A 26,896-nucleotide genomic window follows, 5' to 3' on the forward strand; every position below is an offset into this window, starting at 1 on the left:
TTTATCACGGGTCTCTTTACACCATCGGTCTTGTCGAACAGAAAAATGTTGCTCAAAAAACCCTCTGGGTGAGGAGTAGTAAGGGTGATAGCGCCCTTCCTGAGAAGAGAAGATACCTCTTTGTCCACCAGAAGAGCGTCCTGCGCAGAAAACTGGATGGGGGGCGCTCTTTGCACTGGGGTCCCCTGGAACTCTATATGGAAACCCCTCACAGTTTGCCGTACCCAGGCATCGTGTGTGATGGTCAACCAAACTTGGAAACACCCTGCAAACCTCCCCCCTATGCTTTGTGGGGAAGAAGGGAGAACTCTCACCTGGGCTTGAGGCTGCAGCTCCTCCCCGGAATCCTTTCCCCACCCCACGCCGTCCACGCGTGGGGTAAAAGTTTCTAAACCGGGTCTGGTCCTGGTACTGTCCGGAGCCTCTCTGATTGGTCTGGCGTTGCTGACGACCGGCCGAGCGGCCCCTGCCTCAGCTGGCCCTGCGAAAAACACGAGGGAACACCTTCTTGATTGTAGACTGGGCTCGATCCAGCGATGTGAAGGTATTTACAAACTTACCAAGCTCCTTCACGAAGGGCTCGCCAAACAGACCACCTTTGGCAATAGCGCCCGCCTCTGAGTCCGCCAGGTCCCCTAATTTTGGGTCCATTTTAATGAGGAGGGACCGGCAGCGCTCGGTGGAAAGGGCACAATTAGCATTGCCCATGAATATCACAACACGCTGTCCCCATCCGGGTAAGGTCTCGGGGGGGAAATAATGGAACCTGATTCCTTTGCCTCCTCCGCCAAATCTAATATCTTTGTGATAGGCCCGAGGGCGTCCAGGAGTTTATCCTGGCAGGCCCTCCAGGATCTGTCTATTCCCTTCTTGGGAACTCTGATGAACTTTTGAAGAAAGGTGCACATCCGGGGATCAATTTCAGGAGTAAGGGATACCTTACCCTCTAAAGTGGGGCGGGGTCACTCAGCCCAAATGCAGTTGCGAGATTCCTTTTTGAAAGGGCGCTGAATATGGCCGGCCACGTATGCAGCTACTTTATAAGCTGGTGCCTAATCCGAGGACAGTGGGTGGATAATATCGTTGTGATCCAGCATATCGGAGGTGTTCGGGGGAGGTTGGGAGGTGCTAGGGAGAGACTGAGGCACTTGGTCAGCAGGAGGAAGCACCGGAGCTGGAGGGGGGCGGGAACCCCAGCGGGGACTGCAGGATGACTATCAAGGAAGGCCTGCCTAAGGCGATGAAATGCATCCCCGTCCACCCCCACTTCACGCGAGCGTTTAGGCGGTGGAGATCCGAGGGGATCATGAGGAGTAGCAGCTGGGGCCATGGGGGGGGGGGGGGTTGCAATCTGTTGAGAAAGCCGGGCAAATGCCTGTTGAATCTGGTGGGAGAGCCTATCCTCCAAAGGGGATATGGCCTAGTCCACAGCCCGGTAAATCGAGGTGCCCATAGCCTCATAAAAGGCATCCCCCCAAGGCATGTCAAAGAGGGGGTCGTCCTCCTCTTGATAATCATCGTAGTATTCCATGAGGAGTAGAATGATACCCACGTGAAGTGAAACAACAGTGGTAACCCACTGGGCCGGCAAGGAAGGACTTAATCAGGGCTGGGTGTCAGCCTGCAGCTTTTGCGCGGAAAAAAACTGCAATGGACCGGGTTCTAGCCCGAGGGGACTAACTGCTGGCAAGGAAGGTATAAGAAGCACGCCCTTTTAGCAGGGAGAAACTGATCTGGGCAATGTCCCCTTAACAAGTGCCAATGGCAGTACAGGACCACAGAGAGGCGTTCGCCAGACAAACTGGAAGTACAGGCTCTGCCCCTTACTAGAATAGGCCTGGGCACAGAGCGTGAAGCAATAATTGGGCAGTGTGACGCTTTTGATAAGTCACCGCTGCCTTACAACTGTCACCGGCGTTCTCCTCAGATCAGCGGCTCCGATGTAGTGCACGCGCGACGTTTGGAACCCTTTGAAGAGAGATCAAATGACGCGACGTGGCTACACAACCTCCTGCGCCCTCTGCCGGCCGGAGGTCTAAGGAGCGAAAGCCAGCAGAGAGCCGCGTAGGGACGGAAGAACTGTACCTGTGGCTCTCTCCCAACAGCGCAGCCCACACGCCACGGAAGAAAGCAATAAATCAAACGCGACGCGAGCGCGTAAGTGAAACAGAAAAATACAGCCTAGCAGAAAGCTAACACCTGAAATCTTTGAACAGTACAATATGATCGCATGAAAACGCTACAGCACAATAGCACAAAGCGGCGTAAGCGCTACAACAAAAGCCATATTAACAGCGAAGCTAAAAACGCATAACAATGAAACCAAAGTACTAAACAGTTAAGAGAAAACTGAAGAGCACTTATCTTGCTGCGTAGCAGCGAAGAAAGAAAAAGAGAGAACACTGATGATGGACTATGTTGGGCTGGCTTGCCCCTGATTGGACAGTGGTTTCCTGAATGAGGAATGGTTGTTACCATGTGTTTTGTTTTTGACTACCTTTTCCCTTTGGTTCATGGGAAATGTAGTCTTTTGTTATCCTAATCGCTGCTATGTTATTAAAGTGAATAAAGAAGGCATAATCCTCGCCTCCAGTCCTGGCATAGAATTACAAATTGGAGCCCTTCCTTTGAAACTAAGTAGGATGCAATGCATGTACTATAAATAAATAGCGCAATGGCCATATAAGGGGCAACTAACCCTATCAATATAGTCTGTTCCCATTACCTTTGAGGTACCATTAGACAATTTGTGCACCAGAAGGTTTTAATCCTAACAGCCAGCAATGCTCCTATTTGAGCACTCCAATGGGACTATTGGAAAAGACACGTGTCTCTAATTGTAGCTCGGCATAGCAGTCCAAGGCTGACTCAGAGAGGAGATGCGGACAAGAAACCTGGAACGCAGCAATATAAAGCCCCTACCTGTGGTGTTGGACGCGGAGTTTATAATTCAAAAACACCTTCCTGTTGTATGTTTGTGTGGTTCTTTGCAAGCAGCTCAATGCAAAACCCATCGTATAGTATCTGTCAGAGTTGACAATGTGAAGCTCCTTCCCACTAGACTGGTCACAAGTTGCACTGTGCAAATCCCCTACCTATTGCCTTTGACCGGGGTGTGACTTCGAAAATTGTTGTCTAAATCTTTAACACTGTGCTATAACAATCCACTCATAAAGGCCTACTGGCGTTAACATATACCTTTCACTATATATAATTCTGCCTTTATCATAACCATCTATAATAAACAGATCAGGTCTACAGCGTGTGGCATAACTTTTGCCTATGAACTAATTAAGCCTCGATCGTTGACTTGTTACCATAAACAACTCAGGCCCACTGTAATGGGCATAATTTGTATAATGCAAGCACCTGAGTTCTGCCCAATTAAATCCAGTGAGGCGTGACGTCAACATATGGGTGCAGCCAAGGACCCTCTCATTGTGGTGCTTCTTAAAGCTCTTTCTGTTGATCACGTAAGGGCTCCCGATGGCTACGCGGCCAACCCAAAGCTTCCACTTGTCTTGACTCTGTCTTACAAGAAAGGGCTATTTTGAGTTTTGGATAAAGAAGTATTTGTTTATTGATCAGAAAAACTGATGTCTAAAAAATGCATGCCCTTTGGTTGTCGCACACTGCCTATTACCACTCTGATATTGGGAAAACACAGCTCCAATAACCAACATATGCATCGTTTGGTGCTGGGTGGCAAAGGAATCATTTTATGACCAGAATGATTTTTGCAAATTTTAATGGCATTATCCTCATTTTCAAGTCCAGAAACTTGAAGGTATAATCTTAGCAAACAGATAATCTTGGCAGACCTGGCAGCGCTGGGCTGGACTGCAGGGCTGCAAACCCAGTGAAGGAGCTGTAATGAGACTGCAAGATAGATTCCTTCCTTCTGCCTCTAAAACAGAAGTTGGAATTAAAACTTAAAGCAGACTGCAAATTTTAATTGTCAAAATTACTTAAATTACTTGGAATTGCTGTTTTGCACAGTCTGGCGGCTGGAAGAATTAAAGTGGATAACTTTTGTTAAAAGCCTGCAATTGCTTCCTTTTACCGGTAACACATATCACATTCAATCACTTCAGCCAAGTTCATTTGTTAGTGGGTAAAACTCAGTGTAATGTGGAAATGTCATCTTTAATTCAAAAGGCTGAGCACACTTTATATTGTAAATAGACGCTCCTGCTTTAGTATACTACTTTTTGGGCTCTTACAGCAGGTTTTGACGCTTTTGTCGGTCTGTTTTTCTCCACCCCCTTTCTCTGCCGCCCTCATTTTTAACTCTCAGACATCCTTCCTTATAATTCAAGGATAACTGAAGTGTTGTTTTCAATTATCCTTGTGGAAAACAAGTGTTGTCTTCAGATTAGGAAGAGATACTGTTTTCAAGTGACAGCAAATATAAGTTGTATTTAAATGTAGACAGTAGCTGACTTTGTTGGCTGTTGTGGCCTAGTTATTGCTGTGTTGACTGATGTTGCCTGGCTTGTTGTCTTCTGACTGGTGCTGCCTGGCTAATAGGCCCACGCTGTTGCTTCCTAGCGGGTGCAGTTGATGTGGCCCGGTGCTGATTGTTGGAGTGCATCTTGAGAGGCTGTTCACCATCATGCACATGAAGGAGCGCAGTGGTGAGCCATCTGTTCTTCTCTGCTCTTATGTGGACAGCGTCTGCCGCAAAAGCACTCTGCGCCAGGAGGCAGCACGCATCACCATGCAACAGAACACATTAAGATCATTAACATACATCCTACACAGCCCAAATACGCCTTTCGGTGGTTATTTTAACTCCTGAACATCACTGGTCACCAACTACTGCCTTACTCACATACCCCTCAGCCAGACCTATCATCCTAGGAGAACCATATGTGGTTTGGTAAAACTCTCCAGTCACATCTCTCAAACACCCTGACCTCATTGAAGCTGAAAACCTCATCTTTTGAAGGAACAAGACGGATTAGACTGTGGTCTGGGATGTAAAATTTGAGAAACATTTAGAATGTCACCCACAGACTCCTGGAAGTAATACAGTCCTTATCAGTGGTAGATTGTATTATACAAATGCCAAGAACAAAACATAACAAGGCATGGTTGCATGCGAACTGTACCCCCTAATGCAACCACATTTGCGAAGAATAGCAGCCCCTTTCTGAGCAGCATCAGGATTGTTGCAAGTTATCACTGTGCTAGCGCCGCTGCTGGAGTGGCTTGCAATGCACCCAGCTGTTATAGCTGCATGGAGTGGCTTTTTATCAGAGGATCTTCAAACAAATATTGTTGCAGTTGAATCTTCACCCCTCAGTCATCTAGGAATAATGAAGAGGACACTGACACTCCAGATGCTTCAGGCGTGAGCCCACACTCCTATCTTGTATTGGGACTTGGATGTTGGCGGTCCAAACCTCTCTTTTTAGAGGCCGTCCTTTGCGGAAAGCCATTTTTGTTTGTACTCCTGATCCCACAATCAAACATGGAGGAATGTCTATCAATATATCCAAATATACAATAGCGTAAAAAGATAAACCAAATGTTGACCATTAACTAGAAACAGCCGAGAACAATAGGCCACTGACTTTTAAGGACAGAGTGGTCACGTGGTGTATAGCCTGGGAGCTTTGGCACCATAAACTTTACAGATGCACCAGCATACATTCTCCCCACCTCCAACAACCAGGCCAAAAAACGCCCCTGTGAGCGGTCTAAAGCGGCATATCATTCTGAGCATTTCACACACTCACCATGTTTCACTAAACCGCCAAGAGTGAGCGCAGGTGGAATAATTCCAGCAAGACGGAAGGTTTCGCTACTGAAGGGAAGCGAGACGACTCCTCTGAGACCTGCGTTTACCAGAGAACTTCCGCTGTAATTGCTTCAGCTATTAGCACAAGGATTGCCAGCCATATGCTAACCTGTGTTTGCCATTAATAGTCCTCACCCCTGCACAGCACCTGATTAGCACGCCGTGTGCATGACTAGGAGGCCTTTAATTTATGCAAGAACCGCGCAACGCTGCATGCTGATTGCAGTCACAGGGCCCACGTTACTCCGCCTCGCCTCCATTTTAAATATGGCTGCCTGGCTTCGAAGCCTGCGAGCTTTAGTGCACCCAGAGAGCATAAGGCTTCTAGTCATAAGCAGTCTATCTTTGGCTTTCCTACTGTGGACGAACAGGGAAGTGTGAAAGAGAAATGCTATGGCTGTGTATAGATTCCAGGGGTACAGAGCATTGTGTACTATAGAAAGAAGGCTGTTGTGTAAATGGCCGGAGTTCGACCGAGTGGTGCAGTAATGGAACTATTTGAGGTGTGTACATAGGAGGGTATATTCCAGTGTTTACCAGATGAGTATTTGGTACGTTCAGCTGGAGAGCTGGGTGCAGCAGCGTTCACTGCTGGAATGAGATTGTGCTGTGAGCTATGATGGGCCCCAGAACACATTGAACTACCCGAATGTGACTGTGCTGTGCACATGGCTAGGGTCAGAGAACAGTAGTGTAGATGCTTGACATGCAGTATGCACTTAAGAGGACACAGAGCAGTGACAGGATGGAGTACAGTTGACGTGAACTACGTTCAGTGTAGGAGGAAGCGTTGTCAGGGCCAGTGGGGACACAAGGCACTGTTTACTGTGGGAATGCCACAGTGGCGTGTACAAGTGTGGGAGCCTTACTCCGTCTTTACCAGGAGCGGCCCGAGCAGGTAAGACTGAAGGCGTGAAGGGGAGATTCGTCAGGCGATGAGGAAAAAATTAATTACTTATTTAATTTTCCTTCGTCTGTCGATTTCCCCACCCACCGCTCCACCGTTCCTACCTGCTCGGGTCGCTCCTGGTATTTACTATGACAATGAAAAAGTGTCTTGTACAAATCCAGTGCAGATCCCTGAGAATGTGTCATGGACACGGTGCCGCACACTGCCACGTGTTCTACAGCAATGAGCATCGCGCACATGTGGGAAGCATCTGAAGAGGGGGGCTGTGCCATGTCCTGGGTAACTCGGCACAGTGTATCCTGTGTGGCTGAGACTATTTTATGTACTGTAAGGAGTTAAAACAGAGCACAGTGTACTAAAGAAAGAAGAGGGACCATGCCATGTGAACACTAGAAGGGAGCAGTGCTTAATTTGTAAAAAAAAAAAAAAAAAAAATGGAGGTCCCGGGGCCCTTATCAGGAGGCCTCTGCAGCTTGTGGCACCCATTGCCCCTGCCAGTGCTGCCAAAATCAGTATAGACGCACCCACTAACCACAACGCTCTTACAAGAGAGACAACTGCGAGTATTCCAGGCCCCCAAAGCTGTAAGAATGGCTTGGGTGGCGGGTGTTAGTTGTTATCGATATATATCGAATCAATAAACAACTGTTATGCTCAACTCCAAATTAGGCAAGCTGTGCCGCCATGTGGCAGACTGTCATAAGTGTCGGTGTTGACAATTAAGTGCTGGTCCCGAGCACCGGAACCCACCGGTTCAAATTAAACACTGGAAGGAGACTTTGTCGTGCCTGGCTAGGGTGAGAGTAAGGAGTGTGTTGTAGAAGTGAGAGTGCATAATCAATGCAGAGATTGAGAAAGAGTGTGTACATGACAGAATTTAGGAGTGCTGAAGGATGGGGCAGAGTGTCGTGTGAAGGTAAGACGGTGGTATTAACAAGGAGAAGTGTGCACTGCAGAAGTGAGACTGTCCAGTATGGATGAGAAGAGGTAAAGAAGAGTGCATACTGCAGGAGTGAGGCTATATGATGCACGGGTTGTGAGAGCGTGGGAATAACATTATTTAGAAGTGCACAGGGATTGAGCAGAATGTCTGGTGAAGGTGAGACTGGTATTAACAAGGAAGTGAAGTGTGCGCTGCAGAAGGGAGACTATCCAATACCGATGAGAAGAGGTAAAGAGTGCACATTGCAGGAGCGAGACTGTATAATACAGAGGTTGTGAGAGAGTGGGCATGGCATACTTTAGGATTGTACAAGGATAGAACATATTGGAGCATGGAAGTGAGACTCGTGTGTATATAAGAGAGGAGATAAGGGTCTGCTGTAGGAGTGCGTCGATTAACAACATGTGAAAAAGACTAAAGTGTGCACTGCAGAAGTGAGACTGTATAATGTCCAGGCTGAGAGGGAAAACAGCCTCTTTTAGGAGTGGCAAGGGAGGGAGCAGAGAGTCCTCTAGAGTCAGACTGAGGCTCTAACGAGGAGAGGCAGAGAGTGTGTGTGGGAGCCAGACTATTAAATATTGTTGGGAAGTGATAAGAGTGCAATATCCAGGAGTGAGACTTACTGTACACCGGTTCACTTGGGGTGTGTGGAGAGATGGAGCAGACATGAGACCATCAGATGTTTACAGAAGAGTGTTCTGTAGGAGTGAGGCGGTGACATATATGTAGGACTGAGACTGTATCACGCGTGGACAGGAGGGAGAAGCAGCGCCAAGCAATGTGTGCTTTATAAGTGAGACAGCATAATGTATGGATGCCGGGGCGCTCCACAGTATGTACTATGGAAGTGAGCCAGTATACTGTAGTGATAGGGAGAGGGACGCCATCTGGTAAGCTGTGGCACACGATGAGCTGTGATATTTTTTCGGTGATTGGAGGCATACTGTTCCACCACTCAAGCGTTGGGAGGGAGGAGTCTGCAACCAGTGTGCACTAAGGGAATTAATGTACCAAGTACAGAAGTGGGAAGTACAACTCCATTTAGGTGTTCTGTAATAGTGTAATGTACGAATAGGTCACGGAACACAGGAGATCTTATGCGTAACGTTTCCAACCGCTTTCATGGCCAAATGAACGTTCTTAAAAGACAACACTGGACCCAGACAAACACCTCACAACAGAACTATCAAAACCTGCCACTTGACAAACAAGCATTTGCAATGCAATCGGTCTCGCCTTTGCGACCTTATACGTATTTAGCACATTTAGGGTAGAGGCATGAAATGGGGAGACCAGCTGTGTTGAATAAAAAGCTAACACAGTTTGGGTAGACTTTTAGAACAGTGTTTGGGGCAGTGTGAGAGAGGGAGAGAGTTCTGCAGAAGGACAGAAGTGGGAGGTAATGGGATAGCATGGACAGAATTCTACAGAGAGTTTGAAGGATAGAAGTTAGTTTAAAAGAGATAAACTCAGAGTTAGGAGTGAGGGAGAGGAGAAACTAGAAGAAAGAGATCGACAGAGTTTTGGGTAGGAGGATAGGCGGGGGAGCGTGCATTTGAGAGAACAGAGACAGGCAGAGTTTGGGTTTGAGGAAGATGAGAAACTTTAGAAGAGAGAGACGGGCAGAGTTTTGGGGTGGAGGGAAGAACGCTGGGTTTAAACAGACTGTGCATGAGAACGAGAAAGTGAGTTTGAGGGGCAAACTGTCAGTTTGAAATATTGTTTCAGGGGAGCGTTAGACGGAGGGGCAGACATCCGGGGCATAGACGGGCAGAAACATGATTGTCTGCCTGTTCAAGTTGCCACTAAGCACTGCCCCCAAGTTTTTTAGGACTTTACAAAGTTATCCCGTTCGTATTTGTTTTATGGATAAAAACCTCCTGGCTAATGATTAAACAAGAGAAGGCATGCCAAAATTAGAATTTTTAATGACTTTTAGGTTGTACAGAGCCAGTAGGGCTGGTATTGAATCATTCAATTGCTCAAAAATTTAAATCATTTAATGTAGCCGCGTTTTAAATGTAATTCTTCTGATTGTTTTTGGTAAAGTATGTTGCATACTATTTCGAACTGCCAACCTGAAACCTGGAGAACCCATTTTGAGTTTTGGCACACTTTCACCGCGCAACACCAAACCAGATGAGTCCTGCTGCTGTTTGGGAATGTGACTCTAAAAGTACAGTCCCCTTTGGACCCGAGCACTGAGCAAGCACCGCATTCCTGCTGCCGAATAAACACACAACATGCAGGGGGAGGAGAGATATTTCAGGAGGGCGGGGGCATTGCACGTGGGAGAGAGCAACTAAAACATGCACTCTCTCATGGAGTGCGTAAAACAGTGCTTGAAACGGAATAATAGACGTTGCTTGTTTCTGGGAAGTGCGGTACTCTCGAATGAAAAGTATTACATTGTTATTAATAAGTGCAGGTGCTCTCCTGAAACAAAAGTTTTTAACTGCTTCCTGACATTTCTGCTTTTCGACCAAAATGTACACATAACACACACCTACTTCACTGTGCTAAAATAATCCATAAAAAAACAAAGATGTCTATTTAAAACAAAGATGTCTATTTAGTCAACCAATAAATCTCACAAGCACTGCAGGAGCCAATATTCCGGACCTCATTTGCGGGCAGCGATGGATAAACACAGTAACAGAGCAGAGCTTTTTGTAGAAAGATGTCCACACTGGAATTTAAGATGTAAACAAGTGCCAAACTTCACTGCCCCTATGGTAACCTAGTAGAGTTCTTTGCTGAAAGAGGACACCGTAATATTTCAGATATAAAGATGTGCAACACTACTATCACTGTTTAGTAAGCAGGAAGACCTGGCTACCGAAAGAAGGCCACAGCAGTATTTTAGATGTAACCTGTGCAACACCACAATCTATGCATAGTTACAGGGTAGAGCTGTTAACAGATATGACAACATTGGTATTTCAGATGTAAACATTTTCAAAACCACAATCTGTGCACACTAGGCGTGACTTACCTGGAATGGCCTTGGGTGCAGAAAGCCCATGGGGTCACCAAGGCGGCTGGAAGAGAGGAGGCACAGTGGCCTGTTTGAGGTGTCCGTTTTGCTGTTGGAGGACCGCTACTTTGTTTTCTGGGTGATGGGATGAGACTCTCACAGGAACTCTAGGGTGGCAAGCATTGAGCCTGACTGCATCATGGCCGGAGAATTGAGGGTTAGTGGAGTCTGTTCGCTCCGCAGCATCAATGGGTCCAGTGCCAAATAAGCGCAGAGGGAGCACACCCTAAGGCGGACAGTGAGTCCTGTGGGCCCCAGTGCTATCAGCTGGTGTAATTCTGAAAGTGCCTCAAGGTTATGCTGGTGTATCGAAAGTGGCCAGCAGGCAAAGTAAGACCTTGGCCCACAAAACTAGTAAAGAAATGAGCACGGGTAACAAACAAAAAAACTCTCCCGTCGATATGGTAGTTTGAGTGGCCTCCGGATGGTGCCGGTGCATATGCTAAACCCAACCCAAATACACTGGGGCAAAGCCTGAAATCACAACTGCTCCTTCCAGCCCCCTGCTACCGCAGGACCAGTACAAAATAACTGGCCGTCACCCCATGTAGCTCCTTACCCGTAAGCATGCGTCCTAATAGACAGTGGGGTGAAGAGCCGCAGGACCCATTTTTAAGTGAAAGGTGGCCTCCCCCTGGTCTAGGGTGGCTAATCATCTGCTGCAAAGGGCGCCAAAGGCAGTGTGCCATCCCCGGAAGCGGGACAAACTTGGGCGGCTTGGGCAGGAATGAAAGCCGGGCCGCCATTTTAGAAGGGTGACGAGATAACGCGATACCATAAGTGTATGGACGGACATAAATAATCATCAAAATTGGATCAGTCTTATTTATTACTTTTATTTATGAAGGCAGTGCCTGATAACGCCATCATGGCATTAAAAATAAATAAGCTAAATATGTAAAAACAAATTATGTAAAACCACATCGCCGACAGCGCAATTGGCAGACCGACTGTCACCGACAGGTAGAGCGATTAGAGATGCAGCTTCCGGGTGAGCCAGGGAATCCACGAGCACGCTGACTTTTGGCGCATGTGTATAATATAAGGCAGCGTAAGAAAGCTGTTTGTATTGCGCATTTCATTAGGACAGGCCAGGCAAAATATAGTGCAAAGTCACCAACCAATCACGGGACAAACAAGCATGGATAATGCAATAGGACTCAGATTTACCCGAGACCTATTGGATTTTAAATGGAAGTGCCGGCATGATAGAAGGCACAAATGGGAGGGGGTGGGGGATTGGTTGTGGTACAAAAAGTTACAGACTGCGGGAGGGAATGGGGAGAGACAGGGAAACAAAACGGTTTTACTAGTAAAGGGGCTGATAGCCTTGGAAGAGGAAAAATAACACCATGGCAGTCAGGAGGCGTGGCTGAGATGCCAAAAACCAATCAAAATGCAGAATTTTTCATTGCAGCCTATCAAATTTATGGCCGTAAAGTGGGCGGAGCTCCCCCCGCTATACTGTATACAGCATCTCTCGACGAAACAGCGCATGCGCTGCCTAGGCGAGACCTAAAAAGTGCTAGACAAGTGGCTATTATCCAAATGCAATCCCGCATCACAGAGGTAGATCTTCTCTATGTCAACAAACCTTGTCTGGTTCGGACTGCAGTGCAGCACTAAAACCACTACAATGCAGGTAGCAGCAGACCTCTCCCTCAGCCTGCCTACTGCAGGAAGCTCTTGTCTTACAACTACACCTGTCTGCTGCCCTCATGGATGGATCTAGTTGTAAAATATTACATAACGTGTTGAAATCTGGGATGAGCATCTCAAACAAATTCCTGACTTCCATTGAATCCTTCCTAAAAGTTGTCAACACCCAGTATCCCAAGTTGTCCAATAAACCAGGTAGGTGAAGCCAACTTGCTAGTTTTCACCTTTAGTAACTCACTATAATTAACAATTGACAAAGCCACCACCCCTGCTGCATTCCAATTATAAATTAAATCCTTCCTTCAAGTATGTTCTGCACCATTTCCCAGATTTAATGATCACGATTGTTATGGACAGCCCTTTCTCCTCAGTGCAGGTTAAACAAAGATTGCTCCTGTGAAGGGGCGGCCACATGAACCACGGGGTGCAGCACATGTTGAACTCCATCTCCCCACTGCGTCATTGCTGTTGCTTCCGACACCTCAGCATCCTTCACGAATTGCTACCCAGCAAAGCACCTTACTCTGAAATGAATCTGATGCCGGCGCACCCTCCTTAGCGCTGTAGCTCCTCCCACCTTCTTCTAGGCACGACTTCTCTGCTATACTGTACAGAACTAGAATCCACTCATTACACACCGGTACCATCCCCACCCTGCTCTCCTCCAGGAGGGGAAGATAAAAGCCGTGATTCTGCTGGTTTCCTCCTCTCATTCTTCTTAGATCCTTTTACCAGACATGCTTTTTCCTTTCCCAAAACCGGACCCTGGCAGTTTTTCTGCCCTCCCCCTTCTTCACAGTGGAGCTCTTGATCATTTCTGTTGTTGGCTCCAACGCAGTCAGAGGCCTCTCTGGGGTCACTGCTGAGAAACTAGGAGCCAGCCATCCTTGTCAGCCGTCTGTGATGCATAAAATGTACGTCTCTGATAATGCCCATGGAAGTTCCATCCAAGTAATGCGGTCCAATGTTCTAATCAGATGACATGTCAAAAGAACAACTCGAAATCATTGGAGAATTGACTGGCTCTTTAGCTGCTGCTGCTCGGATAACCCGCCAATCGAACTGTGCCAAAGTTAGCTCTGTTCTTTAGGACTAAGTACAACAAATGCGGCCTGGTGTTGCTATCAAAACTTCCAAGCCACTGAGCTCAGCACGAATTGGAGTTCTGAGGCCCTGAAGACATCGGGAGTCTAATCACAAACTGCAGTTTGTAGTACGTTTTGTAGGACTGTAACAGTACCAGAAATGTACTAAAAAATGCTGTTCACAAACTACTATTTCTGTGCAGTGACCTCTGCCCCGATTGCGGAGTGTCGGCACATGTAGGTATGTATATGCTTCAATAGTAAATGTGTGGGCACTGGGAGGAGAGCTGGAAAATGGGGAATATTGGGGTATAGTGAGGGACATGCACACACCCACAAAAGAGTAAGCCTACTCCAATTTCCAAACTGCACTACTATAATAGCTACTGCCAGAAATAATGCAGAACAGTAGTAAATGTACTCCAGCTCATAGCTAGAGTAAGCCCAGCACCACGCATGGCCACTAACAACACTCTTTCATAGAATATAATGAAGATAGGGACTTAAAGTAGACACCCATACAAAATAATGTTAACACACATTAATTAACTAATATAAGTAATTTTATTCAATGAACCAAAAAACAAAAATCATATTTTGTATTTTAATCATAATCTAATACTTTTTTTTAATTTAAAAATGAACGTAACAATTTTATCAGTCAATCAGGATTTATAAAGTGTGGCTAATCACCTAATAGGGTATCCAGGCAGTAAACTACCATTACTACACGGCCACTACTTCGAAATACCATTTGTATGCATCTTTCACTTGGTAGGTACCATTACAGCGCATGCTTTAATTATGCATACATCTACTTCGCAAATACCGTTACTACGCAAATATCATTACATTGTAATTAGCTTAACGATGCAGGTAAGTATTTAAAAGAAAATACGTACAAATAGTAGTAGCCGTGTAGTAATGGTAGTTTACCAATCTAGCCCCTTATGGATTAGCTCTGCGTACCACACTACTAGCATTCTTAAGAACAGGGGCGGGGAATAATTGTCTAGAAACTTCTAAATTCTCACAGAATAAAGAGGGCGGAGGGATGTAAGAGCCTTAAAAGAAAAATACGTACAAATGGTAGTGGTCGCGTAGTAATGGTAGTTTACCAATCCAGCCTCTTATGGATTAGCTCTGCGTACCACACTACTAGCATTCTTAAGAACAGGGGCGGGGAATAATTGTCTAGAAACTTCTAAATTCTCACAGAATAAAGAGGGCGGAGGGATGTAAGAGCCTTAAAAGAAAAATACGTACAAATGGTAGTGGTCGCGTAGTAATGGTAGTTTACCAATCCAGCCTCTTATGGATTAGCTCTGCGTACCACACTACTAGCGTTCTTAAAACAGGGGCGGGAATAATAGTCTTGAAACTTCTAAATTCTCACCGATTAAAGAGGGCGGAGCGATGCAAGAGCTTTGAGCCAGAGAGCCAATCGTACGTGAAGACAGTAGAGTCCGGAAAGGCAGAGGCTAGAATTCCAGGATGTATGCTCGTTTCTTTAGTTTCTATTTACAACCGTCTACCCCCAACAAGTGCTGACTTCGCGAGTTATGAAAACTATCCACCACCGCAGTTCCATATGGTTGTAAAACTGGGCAGTACCATTACTACTCGGCCACAATTAGTAAAAGCGATAAGGAACTTTGAAATAAAATTTGTAAGCAAGGTTTAGTACTTTTTCTTTTTTTATGAAAAAAGAAGAACCTAGACGTAAGGACGTAACAACATCATTATTAGTAACACTCCCACACCCAAAACCCCTATTTCCATGGCATCCCGTCCCAGGGGATAGGTTACTATTTCAATTATTTTATAATTAAAACGAGACAAAAATGCGTAGTAGTTGTATGCGTTATAGTTTATTGCGAAGTAAAAGCAGTTTTATTCCAATTCAAAGCAGTTGCGAAATAAAAGCATTCGCACTAAAAACGTGCGTAGTAATGGTAGTTGCAAAGTAAAAACTTTGTACTAAAAGCATGCAAAGTATTGGTTCGCGTAGTAACGACTCCTATTCTATACAGGCGTTTGCAGGCCCTGGAGGCTTATTCGAACAGCCTGGTCTTGAGGACCATTCTGAATTCCAAAAGTGAGGTGGTGGTGCGTGGGGAGGCTGTTCCGGGTCTTTGCTGGAATGTGTGTAAAGGAGCGTCCTCCACTTCTGCTTCTGTAGATGTGAGGAGCATGGGTTAGTGAAAGGGAGGTAAAGCATAATCATCTCAACAGTTGGTGGAAGTTCAGGAGGTGACTAATGTAGGCGGGTCCTTGGTTGTGTAGAGCTGTGTGTGCATGGGTCAGCAGTTTGAATTGGCATCTCTTATGTGCAGGGAGCCAGTGGGGTTGGCTAAGGTGGGGTGCAAAGTGGGTTCATCAGGGAAGGAGTGATGAATCTGGCTGCAGCGTTCTGTATGGTCTGAAGTCTCTCTAGGTGGTGTGTGGCAATTCCTACGTAGAGGGTGTTGCTGTAGTCCAGTCGGCTGGTGATGAGGGCCTCTGTCAGTGTGTGGCTTATGAGTAGGAGTAATCACTTAAAGATCTGACGTAGCAAGCTCAGAGTGAGGAAGCAGGCATAGGAGATGGCGTTGATCTGTGATTTCATGGTAATCTTGTTGTCACAGATGATTCAGAGGTTTCTGGCGTGGTCCGAGGCAGTGGGTGCAGGTCCTAGGTCTGAAGGCCACAAGGAGTCATTCCATGTGTGGCTGCTGTTGCCAAAGATCCGTACTTCCACCTTGTCTGTGTTCAGCTGAAGGCAGTTGTTCTTCATCCAATCGGTGACGTTTGTCATGCATCTGTGGAAGTTGGTTCTGGTGGTGGTGGGGTCGTCGGTGAGTGTGAGGATGAGTTTGGTGTCGTCTGCATAGGTAATTATGTTGAGACCGTGGGATCTGATGATGTTGGCCAGCGGGGTCATGAATGCGTTGAAGAGTGTGGGGCTGAGGGATGACCCCTGGAGGTGATCTCCTTGGGTTTGGAAATGAAAGGTGGAGCCTAAAAATTCAAATATCATAACATAACGTGTATTTGTAAAGCACACGTTCACCCAGAGGTATCTTTGTGCTGAATAACAGATGTTTCTTGTTACTCAACTCAATGGTACTCATTTTATCGACCTCAGATGGATGGATGAAAGGCTGAGTGGACCTGCCGTGATTTGAACCTGTGACCATGAGGTCGAACACAGGCCCCTGCATTGGAAGCATTATGTCCACTTAGCCACCAGACCCGACTATCAATTGAATTACTTGTAATTAATTCTGTACATTTTTTTAAGAATTCTTACTAGTAAATACTTATTAATAATTGTTATATTGCAAATATTTTTTAATGTAGGATGACTTTTTTTGAACTGTAAACTTCAGAAAAATATTTTAAATGTAATATATTTACATGAATTTAATTTTTAATTCAAAATTATGTTAATTGAGTTGTAGCAATTTTTTTTGTTCTGCTTTTAAAATAAATATCTCAAATTAGTTTACATTAATATTTAAGATTAAATATTTGTAATAATTTTTTTCCCAGTCAGGGTGGAAATCTCTGCATGTAAAAGGTATAGGGAAAATTGACCTGTAATTTACCCTAGGGAGATCTATATGTCTATATGGTAAAGTATAGGGACAATTTAAAACGTTTATTTTACTTGGAAAAATTAGTAAAAATGTTAAATACTGATGTCAATTTTACACTGGTAAAGTTGCCTTTTTCAGGGGATGGGTATGTGTAAGTCTAGACTGTGGAAACTTTACACTTGGATTTGGTGAATACCTCAAAATAGTAAAGTTACTGTAAAGTGTAATAGTAGACTTACACATGTAAATTACTCATAAATGTAAGTTAGCTTTCTCAATTGTCCCCAATATTTAGACCGCTGATTATCTTTCATTTAACAAGATGATGAATTCAAGTAAATCCTACAGGCCTCATCCAGGTCACCACTGGGGCCACAATCAGAAAGGAACCAGCTGGCCTATTGTCTCGAGTTTCTTCTATTTTATCAACCGATCGCTGGCTTCTGAAACACTTCCCTCTAATAAGTATTTACACTTGGATTTCATTACTACTGGCCTGTTAAATCTCCTAGAATTTCCCTCCCTTGAAGCTAATGATACCAGCAACTCTGGGAATGGGGACAATCCAGCTAATTACGAGTGAGACCTTGGGGGTCCACTAAGAAATGAAGAGCATAAGGTAGGGAGACACTGAATGATGTGTACTGGAAGAATGGGGCTGTGTCAAGTACAAAGGGGAGTGGACACTAAGTGAGTTCCTCTGTAGCAGTGAGTGTGTCCTATATAAAAGGGAGTAGACACTGAGTAATGTGTAGTGTAGAGGTGAGACTGAGTGATGTGAAGAGTAGGAGTGGGACTGTCATGAACAGAAGGGAGTTGACACTGAGCGTAGAGAGAAGTTGTGCTTCACGCAGTCGTGGGGTGGTTGCGGGCTAATGTGTAGCGAAGGAGCGAGATTGGATTATATATAGAAAGGAGTGGAAATTGAGTAGTATTGTGCTGTTGGAGTGAACATGTTTCATGTGCACAAGGGAGTGAGTCCTGAATGATGTGTACTATAAGAGTGAGGGTGTCATGTACAGAAGGGAGTGGACATGAAGGGCCTGATTTAGAGTTTGGTGGACAAGGTACTCATGTTTCCATGGGCAGTGCCCCTGCTGGCCTTGCCAGTGGAAATCCTTCCTAGAGGTAGTTGGGACCATTGGTGTGAGTACATAAGACCATCTCAAGTATTGTTGTTTCTGTTCCGAGCCACCAGGGAAGGCCTGGCGGTCACAAACAGAAGAAACGGAAAAGAATTCCCACACAATGAGGCCCAGAAGCAATGAAGGATTTATATGAACCCACAGCACACGTGGCAGATGGACAGTACAAAAGTGTGGGGTAAAAGCACAACTTTGCAGAAAGACCAGAGAAATGGGGTGAGACAAAGCCTGGAAACTGAGAAACAGTGCAAGATGAACAGGTATGACTCCCTGCACCACTGGGGCATGGACGAAGAAGAATTGGAGATTTGTAGGCCAGTAGAGATCCCGGAATCCAAAGAAGAAGCAGAGCCTACGTTGATCAACATTATTTCATTGGTGAGAGATTCTAAAAGCATGCTGAAGACCAAATTGCACCTCTTAATATGGAGGTCAAACTTTTGAAAAAGAATTACAGAAAATGAGTGAGAGAATCACACAAAATGAACAGACTATAACTATGCTCAAGGGAGAAGTTAACACCCTCAAGGGGGGTGTTGGTTAAACTAGAGAAAGAGAATACTGTAGTACAGACAAGGCTGGAGGACCCCAAAGATAGATCAAGGAAGAATAAAATATGAATAGATTGAGTACCAAAAAGAGCAAAAGGCCCAACTGTAAAACTATCAGTCGAGAATTGGATCCTAAACACATTAAAGCCAAAAATATTATTCAGCTTTTTCTCTGTGGAGACAGCCCCTAGTGCACAGATACATCCGCCAAGGCCTGGAGCACTCCGAGAAAACTGAAAACCCACATTTCAGTCATTGCAACAGGGATGTGATATTACAAGCAGCCAAGAAACCGGGGCAACTGCACTTGGAAAAAGTTGCCATCAGGATCTTATCTGATTCCACCCTACTAGTGCAGAGACGCAGCTTTGAAGCAGTAAAAAGAGAACTTGGAGAACAGGGGAATCCTAAACATTATAATGTTCCTTGCAAAACTGCGAGCCACAGCGGAGAAAAAGATCTAGATGGGCTGTAGAAAGAGATATGGGAGGTGGATCAGAGCCGGGAAGGTTTATGGAAGTCTTTGATTTGGAGGGTGGTTGACGGGCCCAACGTCCTGAATGTAAGCAACACTCCTTTTATTCAGGAGCTCACCATACTTTTTCAGATATAAACTTTTTTTTCAAGCATCTGCGCACTGTAGGCGTATTTGACCGTGCTCGCCTTATGACCAGAGGAATATCTGAATACTCTCCACTGTGGCTGGACCTCTGGGAATGGGAGGTGGATTGTACTGCGGGTGGAGACTTGGCGCCTTTGTATTAAAAGGTAGTGAGCTGTTGCTGAAAGGGGCTTCGTAGGAGTACTTCACTGAAATGGAGAGACAGTAGAATCCCAAGGGACACTGTGGAAGGCTTATAAGAGAGTCATTAGTGGACAAGCAATAACACTGATGACTGCCAAGAACAAAGTCAAAAGACAGAAGGATGACGCCAGAGAGCAGGATATTTTGAGACTGTCAGTCCTTCATATAATGGTAACCACTATCTGCTGATGAGACCAAAAGGAATGCTCTGGGCTTGTCTAAAGATATGTTGTATTGATGTAGCACCCATGATTTAAGGTGCCATATTGTATGCATATCTGCTTCTTTATAAAATCATGCTCCAAAAAAGATGGGGAGGACACCGAGTGATATGTACAGCAGTAGCGAAACTGGGAAGTGTACCAATAGAGGTGGGCACAGAGTAATGTGAATTTTGGATTGAGCCTGTATCATTTGTAGATGGTGTGGACACTGTGCAATGTACACTGTAGGGGTTAGACTGGTAAGTGTACAGAAAGATGGGCACAGAGTAATATGAGTTTTGGAGTGAGAGAGTATGATTTTAGATTGCTGGATACTGAACAATGTGTACTGTAGGAGTTAGACTGGAAAGTGTACAGGTGTGATGAACACTCAGCAATGTGAACAACACCATAAGTGTGAAGCTGTATCTTATACAGATGTCAGAGTTACGTTAATTAATGTGTACCATATAAGTTAGACTGGAAAGGCTATAGAAGGGGGTCACTAAGTTAAGCATGTGTAGACGTGTGGCAAGTACAGATGAAGTCCACACTGATCACTGCGCACTTTTGGACTGAAACTGTATCATGTACAAATTAACCACTTGAGCAGTGGTTAATGTAGGGCTGAGACTGTAACGTGTGCGCATGGGGGTTGGCTCTGAGCAATGTGTGCTGTCGGTGCGATTCTGTATCGGGGATTATGTACGGGTGGGTTGAATAGAGGCCACTGTATACCAAAGGGGTGGGACTTGAAAGGCTAATTGAAGGGGCCGGACAAGGAGTAGTGTATATGTTGGCGTGAGACTGATACAATATGGAGTGCGCATTTAGCAGTGTGTACTTAAAAAACATATTTATTAGGCTATATTCAACAGATTTTTTTTCCATAAAGGATAGTATGTTTGTCACAATACTGCATATTTACAGTATCATAAGTTAGGTATGCGAGCACGTGGCAGCGGTTACAGGCGCCGTACGTCGGTGGAGCAGCCTGTAGTGTAGTAGAGGACCGGTCCCATGTACAAACGGGATGGCCAGTTGAGAAATGTTTAATACAGGAGCAAGACTATAAAGGTTGCACATGGGGTGGACACGGGGCATCGTGTACCTTTAAAGTGAGACTGCACTTCCATGCCCCGCTGGTGCAGACATAGAGTGATATGTCATTTAGCAGCGTGCCGTTACCATGAACACTTAGGATGGCCTGTGGAGCAATGTGTACTGTAGGAGTGAGCCAGGAACATGTGCGCATGAGGTGGGCCCTTGCATGTGTACTGTAGGGATGAGACTGGAACATATGCGCGTGAGGTGGGCCCTGTGCATGCATACTGTAGGGGCGAGCCTGGAACATGTGCGCGTGAGGTGGGCCCTGTGCATGTGTACTGTAAGAGTGAGCCTGGAACATGTGCGCGTGAGGTGGGCCCTGTGCATGTGTACTGTAGGGATGAGACTGGATTGTGTGCAGATGGCAGGGACATTGAATGATTTGTGCACCAAGACTAGCCCTTGATGGTGTACTGATGGTGCGGTTACTGTATCCTGTGCCGATGAAGTTGGGCGTTGACCATAGTGTGCTGTCGGAGGGAGACAGGGTTATGTACGGTAGGATGGGAGCTGGATAATGTGTGAGGAAGGAGAGGGACCGCTCTGTGTGCAGAGGCGGTGGAGCCTTCGCTGTGTGTAGGAGTGATACTGTGTTATATGCAGATGGGGCCCAGCACTGACCAGACTGTACTGTAGGAGTGAGACTAGGTGGTGTAGGAGTGAGACTGGATCATGCAGGGACGGGGTTTGGGGGGGGGCGAGCGTTGCTATATAGTCCGAATACTGAGCATACACTGTGTGTAGTGTTGTGGAGCGGGGATGTCTACCTCGTTCACAGAAAGTGACATAGAGCCGGGGTGAGACGCTCTCAGGGAGGTGTGTGAGAGGCCAGAGAATGTTCTAGAAGGGAGGCTGTGGCGAGTGGTGTCGCTCCCAGGTTCCGTCGCCTCCTCCATTGACGAGCCCCGCCATGCGCCAAGGACACATTCATTTCAAAGTTGTGTTTCTATTACCTCCCGCACCCGAGTGCATGAATTAATCAGCGTCTCAAAGACTGGCAGATCCGCCTAGCTCCGCGACCTCATTAACCTCCATTGATTGGCGCTGCTTGGACTCTACCTCCGCAGCCTTGGGTGTGTTTTCTCTGCGCGCCTCTTTTAAGAAGAATAATGCACAGGAGAGGGCAGCCCAGGTGGCGAGCGGAGTGACGTCGGAGCAGGATGCGTCTTGACACATTCCACTGAAGGCTTAATATGGGGTGTCGAAGGAGGCTGCGGGTCAGGGTTGAGGGGCATCGACCGAGCTGCGTTTGTGGCCTCGGTGTGAAGCGGACTGCGCTCAAGGTGGGGCCTCGGTGCTAGAACGGTTAACTTGGAAGCTGGGGAAGAAGGTTCTAATAGAGTCTGGCGGGTGGCGCAAACCTCCTGTTATTCTGGGCAAATCACTTAATCTCCCCATGCCTAAAAAAAAATGAATGTGTTTCTCTGCAATGCAACTGGTGCTCATGCAAAGCGCTCTGATACCTTTGCGTCGAGTACGTGCTGTTTAAAGTTGCAAAAAAAGAATAATCTAGAGCAGAAGTCTTCAAACCTTTTGATGCTGAGACCCTCTTCTCAAACATTTTTAGGCATAAGGACCCCCTTCCGCAACGAGCACTGCCTCCACTCCGCACCGCAGCCCAGGTCTCACCGATGCTGCTGGATGACCGTCACCGAGCCACTGCCTGCACCTCCACCTGAGGGCACCGCACCACTCCGCTTGGCCCACAAATTGCTGCCTGGCCCACAAATTAGGGCAGGATTGTTTTTGTACAGGAAGGAGCACCTTCCTTCACCAAATCAATCCCAAGGGGCGTTTTCCTCTTTCTCTGTGAGCTGCGAAATGCAGCACACACGGAAAGAGGAAAAAACGAGGAGCAATGAAAACATCTCTCCTTGTTATGCCTCCGCTGGGTAGGCGTAAGGTTTTGACGCTGCCCCAGGTTTACGTGATTTTGTAAGTCTAGGTTAAAATGAAAATCCATGGGTGTTGCGTGGGAACCCCACGAAAAGCCCATGGAACCCCTCCTTGATGCAGAGTAAGACAACGCAGTGACTTACGCTGCTATGTCTTACTCCATATCTATGAGGCCATGCAAAGCCATGCAGGGTGACTGTGCACTGCCTCACGGATATGGTAGAGTCGCTTGCACCACTCGAGCATCAAAAAAAAGTGATGCTCTGGCTATGCAAGCCTCTCATAAATAAGCCCAAAATATTCTGTACGTTTTTTAGTTGTTTCACCATCAGGTATTTACATATAAAATAATGGGCAGCACAAATGAAAGATAAATTAAAAAGTTACTGCTCAGTGGGAAATGCACTGTAGTACATTATGAAACCACTTATTAGTTAATGCACTGCAGTGGTCTGTGTGTAACCAGACAACCACAGAATGAAATCTTGATAGGTGGAGAATAGTGATGTGTATTTTTAGTGCTACAAGGTCACAGCCTGTGACAGAAAGCACTGCGAATATGTAAGTCAATTTTTTATACGTGCATTACACACAGGGTAAGATAGAATACTGAAAAACATGCAAATAGTTTTACGATAAAATGGTGCTTTCAAAATTTAGATTTTAGTAATACCAGAGCGTATGTAATGCAATTTTATTTTTATATAACTGTCCCTTCAAAACCTCTTTAGGGGCACTAAGGGCTATGTAAATGCAGTTAAAATTAAAAGTAATAACTTCCAAGCCCAGTTCTTAACTCTTTGCACTTTCACCCAAAAAAGTTAATCTTTGTCATCACAAAGAGCCATAACTGCTCCCAAGCATCCTTTACACTTGCAGGTGAACTGATAAGGCACATTTGAATAGCCGTCCCAGGATGGCTGTCTTTTTGCAGGGACAAGTGAAGTTGGGGAATCTGTGACCTCCTTCCCAGGAGTCCGTGGCCCCTCTGGGCGTCGCGCCCCACAGATTGAAGACCTCTGTTCTAGAGTTTAACCCCTTCGCTGCTGCGGACATTCCGCTGCAGCGCTGGGGGGGGCAGGGGGGCAGCGCGGTGGGCCTGTGCTCATGACGGAGCCGCTCCGTCATGAGCCACAGTTGAGCTGTGCTCATGACGGAACGGTTCCGTCATGACTCCGCCCATTTGCGTTGTCGCCCCGCACAGGCGGGGAAACAGCGCCGCGCAGGCGGAGCGGCCGCCAACAGGATTGTCATGACGGAACCGTTCCGTCATGAGCACACGCCAACCGTGGCTCATGACGGAACGGTTCCGTCATGAGCGGGGAAGGGGTTAAGGTACATAATAAATGTATGGAAACACTAATCTCAAGTACAATGAGGGCAAGGCCAGAGATGTGTCTCAAATCTAACAAAATATCATGCAACTATTTTGTTGTCCTTTCACCTTTAAGTAAATATATATGAAATATAACACACATCTGAAATGAACAATAAATGGAAGCTCAGATATTTGATGGAAAAGGCATTCTTTGATGCTATGAAAGCTGAATTAGTTAATTGGTTCACTGCAAATGTCTGTGTGCAACCAGTCAGTCACGCAACTGAATCTGCTTGGCGCACTGGGTAATAGTGGCATGTGTATTTATAGTGCTAAGAGGTACCAGCTTGCGACTGAAAGCACTGTGAGTATGCAATTCGGTATTTTAAAATTGCTTTACGCTCAGTATTACATAGTTTGTTGGAAACTCTAGAAAGATATTTTGGGCCTGATGTACAAAGCTCTTTTACAGTCGTAAAGCCTGCGGTTGGCTAAATTATGGGGTTTGTGACCACAAAGTGGCTTTTTATTATGTACTAATCCATTTTACGATTCAGTAACAGGTAAACAAATCGCAAATGGATTTAGAAAGAAGTAACACATTGCTATTTGAGACGGGCATGTTTAGGGCAACCCTTCAGAACAGCAATTTGTTATGATACATAAATGTTACAGACTCCAGAGTTGGGGTAGTAACAGACGTGCAAATAAATGTGAATGTAAAAAAACGTTTAGGTAGTAGGCAGTCCAGGAGACCACTGTCAACTCTCAAACTGTAAAATTAAAATGTTTACTTTTAAGTGCAGCCTCATTTCCTTTAAGAAAACAAGCTGTGTTTTAAAAGAGTAAGTTTATTTTTTTTTAAATACGATCACAGACATGGTGCTCTGCTGACTCCAGAAGGCACCACCCATTCCTGTCATGGCTGCCAACCGTGGTGAGTTGCAATTTGTAACCTACCCAGTGGTTGAAGTGGGTAAAAAGAAAGTAGCGGAACTGTGGGCATAGAATCAGAGGGCAGGAATAACCAGAGTCTGTGGGTGGAGTCAGAGGTGTGGCCAGAAAGAGCAAAACATTTAAATTAGAAGTATTTGTTTGGTATTACACTGACCAGTTACAGCGTATTACTTTATTTAATTCAACCAATGGATACACATGTTTATTTAAGGTTTAATATGCGTTATTGACAATTAAATACGTTCACAAAGTTGGATACGTTTCCAATCACAGAATGTCCCAAATATGCTTAAAAGTGGAATCACAAGCCATTTGTCTTTGAGCCATGGAGTTTCTGTCATCAGCACTTCTCCTCACTTTTTCTACAGGAGCAGTTCAAACATGAATGGCAAAATGTCCTAGTTTGCAAATGTTTTCAACATAATTATGGCTCTGCCATATTTGCCACATAATACATAATTTGCTGCATAGTCTGACATTTTACCTAATAAATTGTTTGGAGCTCAAACGGCTTCAAAGTTACAAAAAAATGTGACTTGTGTCGCTGCGAAGTGGAGTGCCCTCTGCAAAGGTTGACTGGACACCTTTCTCACTGCTGCATTTTGTATGGTAAACTGGTACGAATAAGGTACAATCTTTGCAGAGAATGTTAGTATGTGTGAAACTGTCAGAATTATAAAGTACCAAAAAATATACCGCATTGCGCTGCAGCCTATTGTTTGCTGCATAATTTAGTCAACACTGTGGCATAATTTTGTCCTCCATTGCTGCATAATTCCAGTGGCCCCAAAGCAGGCAGCACATGTTAAAAGTGCTTGTGCATAAAGCAGAGTACTGTGACGTTTGTGAATTTAGTTTGGTGTGGGTGCAAATCCTGCATTGCTGATACATGGTGAGCTGCAGCTACTACTGCTGAAACAAGGCTAATGGAAGTATCAATGGGTGAGGCGGACTGGCCTCAAGGGTCCTGTGACCTCAGTGGCAGAGTCACTGTTGCTCTAGGGTGTGCTGCTTCATAGGACTGCCCGCAAGACTGGAGGTGAACTTAAGTATGGATTGTGGTGGACAGACCTTCAAGGTTAACGCACAATTGCCACCGTTAGGGGCTAGGGTCCACCTGTTGGTGCTAAGACACCAGGGCATCTACGGTCTAGCGGGCCTTCTAAGGTCTAGCATGGGATGTACTCCCTCAGTGTGAAATGTAAGCAGTAATAACAAACAACATGGTTATCTTAACAGTTTTACACTCATTCAGAATCAGTCAATCAATCAATCGAACATTTATAGAGCGCGCTACTCACCCGTGAGGGTCTCAAGGCGCTAATGGGGTGGGGGAAGCAGCTACTGGTCGAACAGCCAGGTCTTGAGAAGTCTCCTGAGGGTCAACCGTTCCTGGTTCTGATGCAGGTGGGCGGGGAGGGTGTTCCATGTCTTGGCGGCGAGGTGGGAGAATGATCTGCTGCCGGTGGTCGTTTGGTGGATGCATTGGACAGTGGTGAGGGCGAGGTTGGCGGAGCGAAGCTAGCGGTTCGGGGTGTAGAAGGCCAGTTGTTTGTTGAGGTATGCTGGTCCGGCTTTGTGGAGTGCTTTGTGAGCATGGGTGAGGAGCTTGAAGGTGATCCTCTTGACTGGGAACCAATGCAGGTCTCTTAGGTGGGTGGTGATGTGGCTGTGGCGAGGGAGTCCGAGGATGAGGCGTGCGGAGGCGTTTTGTATGCCTTGGAGTCTCTTCTGGAGTGTGGCCGTGGTTCCTGCGTAGAGGGCGTTGCCGTGGTTCAGCCTGCTGCTGACGAGTGCTTGGGTGACCGTCCTTCTGGTTTCTGTGGGGATCCATCTGTAGATCTTGCAGAGCATGCGGAGGGTGTTGAAGCAGGAGGAGGAAACAGCGTTAAC

At 45.8% G+C, this 26,896-nt stretch overlaps 1 protein-coding gene across 5 annotated transcripts in view; it reads left to right on the plus strand.

Moving 5' to 3' along the window:
• Nucleotides 1-26,896, plus strand: part of TMEM132E (transmembrane protein 132E) — a 1,031,163-nt gene that overhangs the window by 693,750 nt on the left and 310,517 nt on the right. The gene's annotated exons all lie outside the window — the stretch shown is intronic.

Source organism: Triturus cristatus, chromosome 3_2, assembly GCF_964204655.1.
Source record: "Triturus cristatus chromosome 3_2, aTriCri1.1, whole genome shotgun sequence".
Taxonomy (NCBI): domain Eukaryota; kingdom Metazoa; phylum Chordata; class Amphibia; order Caudata; family Salamandridae; genus Triturus; species Triturus cristatus.